This window comes from Limulus polyphemus, unplaced genomic scaffold, assembly GCF_000517525.1.
Source record: "Limulus polyphemus unplaced genomic scaffold, Limulus_polyphemus-2.1.2 Scaffold8789, whole genome shotgun sequence".
NCBI classification, from domain to species: Eukaryota; Metazoa; Arthropoda; class Merostomata; order Xiphosura; family Limulidae; genus Limulus; species Limulus polyphemus.
The window spans coordinates 10,195-16,991 of NW_013674399.1; the positions used below are offsets into that span (position 1 = coordinate 10,195).

The following is a 6,797-nucleotide window of genomic DNA, read 5'->3' on the forward strand; positions in this document are numbered from 1 at the left end:
GGGTGGTGATGACTAGCTGCCTTCCCTCTAGTCTTACACCGCAAAATTAGGGACAGCTGGCGCAGATAGCCCTCCTGTAGCTTTGCGCGAAATCTATAACAAACCAATATAATTGATATATATATATATATTCCTTTGTACACTATCAACTATACGATTGTATAACTGATCTATGGGTTTCTATGGTATACCACTGTAAAATTGATATATATGTTTCTGCACTATCATCTACACCACTATATAATTGATATATATATATATGTTTCTATACTATACCATTTTATAAGTGATATATATGTTTCTACATTATAAACATACCACTCTATAACTGATGCATACATATGTTTAGTATCTTCTGCTATTTTTTTTTCTTTTATTTTTACTGCTATCAGACTGGATTATTTCATTACTTTCCCAAAACCACGTCTTATTTCGTTAGTCTGATAACTTCCATCTTATTTTCTCTTCTCTACTCTATTCTTTATTGAGTTTCGCTCTGTTATTTCTTCATATTAATTTCAGTACTTCTGCGTATCTCGTTTCTTTCATTTCATCTTTTCTTTTCTTCAGTTCTTTTTTCTTTTCTTCTCTGTTCTTTTAATTTACTTTTATTTTTTTCCATAAGTAGTTTCTTTCCTCCCTTCTTGCTTGTACACAGTTAGTTGGTTGGAATCCCCTATGTTTTATAATATTTTGTTGTTGTTTTTTAAATTAGCCGGAACAGAGCTTCCAGCTTTTTGGACTAAAGACGTTATCTAGTAGACTACAATCAGACGTTATCTAGTAGACTATAATCAGACGTTATCTAGTAGACTACAATCAGACGTTATCTAGTAGACTACAATCATGAACGACAAATCATCAAAATAAGACCGTGTCTTGAAATATAAGTAAAAAGTAATGATCTTCGTTTCAGTTCACTAACTGTAAAGTAATTGTTTAAATGTAACATATTTCCAGTTCATGAACTGTAAAGTAATTGTTTAAATGTAACATATTTCCATTTCACTAACTGTAAATTAATTGTTTAAATGTAACATATTTCCAGTACACTAACTGTAAATTAATTGTTTAAATGTAACATATTTCCATTTCACTAACTGTAAATTAATTGTTTAAATGTAACATATTTCCATTTCACTAACTGTAAAGTAATTGTTTAAATGTAACATATTTCCATTTCACTAACTGTAAAGTAATTGTTTAAATGTAACATATTTCCAGCTCACTAACTGTAAAGTAATTGTTTAAATATAAAATATTTCTATTTCACTAACTGTAAAGTAATTGTTTAAATATAACATATATCATTTTAAAAATTATTTTTTCGACTTCTTCAGTTCGATAGCTAATCGTTCTAACTCACCGAGCCATTGTGTTTGTACGATTTATCCACCAATCGAGTGATGAGACAGTTCTAAACAAATCTTCACTTGTTGACTCTAGTTTTATCTTACACAAAAGACTTATTGATCGAGAAAGCCTGTGTGTCTACAACGTTCCTGGTCTATAAGATGTAATGATGCAGAAAGAGAAGCCCAACCTCGAGGAGTTTTCGATTCAATTTGAATATCCTGTTGATGCCAGACTACAGAACAGAGCTTTCATAGACAAAGAACTGATCGTCCTGGCTTGAAATCTATAATTTGTGTACTTATTAAACATGTAAGTTCAATAAAAAAGACGCTACATAATCGCTTATTATAATACATTAAAATGTACCCTACTAGGAGATGTATCTGAAGATGTTGTAGCTACGCAGTAATGCGGGTAAAACATGTATTACATTTTTTAAAATAAACAGTGGAGAGAAACAAATACAGTTACGATGTCGAGAGGGTAAAACGTTCCTTAGCATAAGAGGTATTTAAAGATATAGGCCACACACACACAGCACTAGGGATACACTGAGTAACACATATTTTATTTTACATAGATGCATAAACATCCAAATACTGCTGGAAAGTACTTAAAACAAAACGATAAATTAATTTTAAGAAGTTTGAATTTAATTTTTACGTAACATATAACTCTGGTTGAACGCGAAAACTCAGTTCCGTCAAAAACAAACACAAAAAAACTATCTTAACTTTAATCAGTTCTTCACAGACTCAAAACCCAAATTGTTCTTGTCTTTAACTGCGAAAATGTGTAGTCCTAATACAGGTCCTCCGCTGGGTCAGCGGGAAATTTATGGACTTACAACGCTAAAACCACGGATTCAATTCCTCGTAGATAGCTTTTTTTTGTAGCTTCTCGCTAAAATACACAAACTAGTCAGGTTATAATGTTTCTTAATCAGGGCCTCGGTAGCGCAGTAGGCAGCGCGTCAGTCTCATAATCTGAAGGCCGTTAGTTCGAGCCTCACCCGGGGCAGGTTATGTTTTGTCCCAGTGGCACAGCACGATTTCGATACCAGTGGTGGACAGAGCACAGAAAGCCATTTGTGCTTAATTAAAAATAAACAAATATGGCGATAAATGGAACAAATCTTTTAATACTACAATTCATAACGTTTCTATTAAAGAAAATAAAAACACAGTTTCTAATAAATCTTTCAACGTTACTTCACCAGTAACAGAAGACGAACAATCGATTGAAGTTAACAATACTGAAAAAGGACGCGTTCCTCACTAGAGATGGATAATCTACACTACGGTGGTTGCTCTGTTGAATAACAATTAGCAATGGGTATATAAAATAGGTATTGACAAGAGAGATGTTTCTGGATACAGTAACTATTATTTAAGTAAGAGAGATGTTTCTGGATACAGTAACTATGATATTAGAAAGAGAGATGTTTCTGGATACAGTAACTATTATATAAGTAAGAGAGATGTTTCTGAACACAGTAACTACGATATTTGAAAGAGAGATGTTTCTGGATACAGTAACTATGATATTTGAAAGAGAGGTGTTTCTGAACACAGTAACTATTATTTAAGTAAGAGATGTGTTTCTGAACACAGTAACTATGATATTTGAAAGAGAGGTGTTTCTGAACTCAGTAACTAGGATATTAGTAAGAAAGATGTTTCTGAACACAGTAACAGCGACATTAGGAAGAGACATGTTTCTGAACATAGTGAAGGGAATTCTCTGAATCGTCAAAGGAACCGCCAGGCTTCATCTCCACAATTATCTGCTACAAAAGGTTTCCAATAACCTAAAAGCTGTTAAACGAAAGAACTACTTATTAAAAACCTTCAGGGGTATCTCTCGGGGACTGTACAATAGACAAAGCTATATCACTAACTTGCAGGAAAAATAGTGTCTTATCAAACAATTTGACCCTAAAACACAGCCTGACATTTTGCTTTGCTGAATTTAAATCAAATTAAAGTTAATCCTCATGTTAAAGAAGAAACAATTCATTACGTTTCCTTGGAAACACCAGAGAGGATTCTCTTCAAGATCGCAAGAGACCTCACCTTTGAAATGAAATAAAGACTTTCTACTGAGCAGAATTTTTCAAGTGTTGCCAGAATTGTGTTTGATAAAATATGAAAGGAAATATTATGTGATAACTTGACATCACAAACTGCATCTTTTGTGTTGGATTAGTCTTTCTCGGACTTCTTTAAAAATGTATATATATTTTGGTTCATTTTACTTTGTCTTTAAAATACGGATTATACCAGAATATCCACTTCTCTGTAAAATACATCTGTTCTAATAAGTATCCCTCTCTCATTAGAATCTCTGTAAAATACCTCTGTTCTAATAAGTATCCACCTCTTTTTAGATTCTCTGTAAAATACCTCTGTTCTAATAAGTATCCATTTTTATTTAGATTCTCTGTAAAATATCTTTCTCTTCTACTAAGTACCCACTTCTCTTTAGATTCTCTGTAAAATACCTCTGTTTTACTAAGTATTCACTTCACTTAAGATTATCTACAAAATAACTCTGTCCTACTAAGTATCCACTACTCTCTAGATTCATTATAAATAACCAGATTTTCTTATCTCATAAGTGTGGTAAATCACCAGATTCTTGTATCCCACATGTGTGGTAAATCACCAGATTCTCATATTTCACAAGCGAGGTAAATCACCAAAGTCTCGTATTCTCACATGTGTGGTAGTCAGCGGACTGTCATATCTTACAGGTGGGGTAAATCACCAGATTCTCGTATTTCACATGTGTGGTAAATCACCAGATTCTCATACCTCACACGTGTGGTAAATCGCCAGACATGAGGCTTATCCCACTACAGATCCACCTAGAAATTTAGTTGACAATTGTTGGATTATTGATCGGAACCTGTACTATACACGTGGATCGAACCTAAGTATTTTTGGCCGGAAGCAGAAGGTAAACATCCATTAAAGGGAATTATTATCCTTGCCAAATTTAGCAACTTTGTCGAATGTCAGCTGCAGTTGTTAGGAGCATCAGCTTCTGGGTGAACAGATGTGTTCAAGATGAAAAAATTCTTTTCTATACTTTGAAGAAAATGTTATCATACAGGACAATCAGTAAATTATTGTGCTAAACTTTATGTTCCTTAAAAATCATTGTGCTAACCTTTATGTTCCTTACAAATTATTGTGCTAATCTTTATGTTCCTTAAAAATCATTGTGCTAACCTTTATGTTCCTTGCAAGTTATTGTACTAATCTTTATGTTCCTTACAAATTATTGTGCTAAACTTTATGTTCCTTAAAAATTATTGTGCTAAACTTTAAGCCCGTTGGTGTTTGTATTGTACTGAACTTAAGTCTGTTTATCTTTGTATCGTACTAATTGTAAATTTTGATCTTTCTATTGCACTAATTGTAATTTTTGATCTTTGTATTGTGCTAAACTTTATGTTTAAAGATTTTCGTGTTGTACAAAATTTAAGCCTGTTGAGCTTTGTAGTGTACTAAACTCAAGCCTGTTTGTCTTTGTATCGTACTAAATGCAAATTCTGTTCTTTGTATTGTACTTATTGTAAATTCTGATCTTAGTATTGAACTTATTGTAGTAAATTTGGATCTTTGTGTTTTACTAGAATCAAGTGTTTATTTGTTTTTAGCACAAAGCTAAATTACGAGCTCTGTCCACCACGGTGAATCGAATCTCGGATTTTAGCTTTGTAACTTCTCTACACTTACACTGGAGGAACTAAACTTTAAATCTGTTGAATCATGTATTGCTCTAAAGGTAAGTTTAAACATTGTATTGCACTACTCTTTAAGTATGAACATTCTATCGTAACAAACTTTACGCCTGTTGAATATTAATTTCACTGTTTTTCTTTGTTTGTTTTTGAATTTCGCGCGAAGCTACTCGAGTGCTATCTGCGCTAGCCGTCCCTTATTTAGAAGTATGGACTAGAGGGAAGACAGCTAGTCAACACCATCCACCACACACTCTTACACTTCTCTTTAAAAACGAGAAGTGGGATTCACCGTCATATTATAACGCCCTCGTGGCAGATAAGGCGAACATGTTCGGTGAAGGGATTCGAACTCTCAGATTACGAGTCGAACGCCCTAACCACCAGGCCATGCCATGCCCAAATTTCTCATAATGCTAATGTTTCATCATCACATTGTCTTTACATTCTTGATTCTGATGGTGTGTCTTCAGTTTACCGATGGATTTCATTCTAAAGTTATCTAACCTTTTTATTTTTGAACTTTCCAATATTTACGTTGTACTTTATTTCACTTTCAGATACCATGGTAACGACGACCCACTTCTATATTGTTAGAAACTTCAATCTTGTCATGACTCCTGCCTGTACTCTATACATATGACAGTTTAAAATGTCACTCCGAACCAACGAATTTTACCGAGGTAAAGGTCCACTTTTGAGGCTGTTGTTGGATATATTTTCTTGCGTCATCATTATTGTCTGGTTGCCAGATCTGTGATTTTAATATTCGCGAGATTCTAACGTAGATTGTGGAAATGTAAACCCATAAATCATTACTTTCAACAATAATACTTGCAACAGTAATGTTTAGATACTTTTATGTACCTCTCAGTTGCGCCAACCTCCCACCCACTCCAGTAGAAGTGGACTCGCCTTGGTAACAGTTACGTTTTGCAACAAGGTTTAAGTACTTGAGAAAAAACTTCTACTCATTTCCTCCTTACCATCAATCTCCCTCTAGCACTAGTGGACTCTCCTCAGCAAAAGTTACTTTAGTAACAGTAGCGTTTAAGTACAAGAGATATCCCTGTTCACCTATGTGTTGCAGACTCCTCCCCCAGCGCCAGTGGACTCGTCTAAGTATTTCTACTTATAGGGACACGCTACCGACCTATAGAACCTAGTAGAGTACTGGATAGCTAGGTGTTAACGTTTCAAGTTCAGGCCTTTGACCATTAATTTAAAATAAGCTTCTGAGAAGACGAAAGTAGTTATTCCCTAACATGGAAAACTGTTTTTTGAGAGGCCGATTTTTATAAAAAAAAATAGTTCTGCAGTTATTTCACGAGCTCATAAATTAGAGAGTTTGGGCCCTCCATGGCGTCTGGTGGCGAGGTATCATTTCGGGAGTTAGTTTCCCCGAGTTTCAACCAACCTCTTCAAGACCATAACGTGCTGAATTTCAGACTGGTGAAGACGGGTGAGTTATATAAAGAGTTTTGAAATAAGTTAGAAAGTAAGAAGTTTTCTTTACATAAAGAGGTGTTTAATGGCCAACCCGTTTAAATTCACTTTAGGGAGTTTCACAAAAAACTTTTTAAACCTTCTCTTTCTCTCTAGAAATTCTTTGCGAGAAAATTCCTGAAGTTTTTATTTTCTCTCTTTTGTGAAATTTCGTATTAAAAATCGAACTTTCAGTTTTTTAGAG

The 6,797-nt window shown here is 34.1% G+C and overlaps 1 non-coding gene across 1 annotated transcript; it reads left to right on the forward strand.

The window, feature by feature from the left end:
• The first annotated feature begins 2,303 nt into the window (after positions 1–2,303).
• Positions 2,304–2,376, forward strand: Trnam-cau. Its single transcript has one exon. It is a non-coding gene; the product is annotated as a tRNA-Met (tRNA).
• The last annotated feature ends 4,421 nt before the right edge of the window (positions 2,377–6,797 follow it).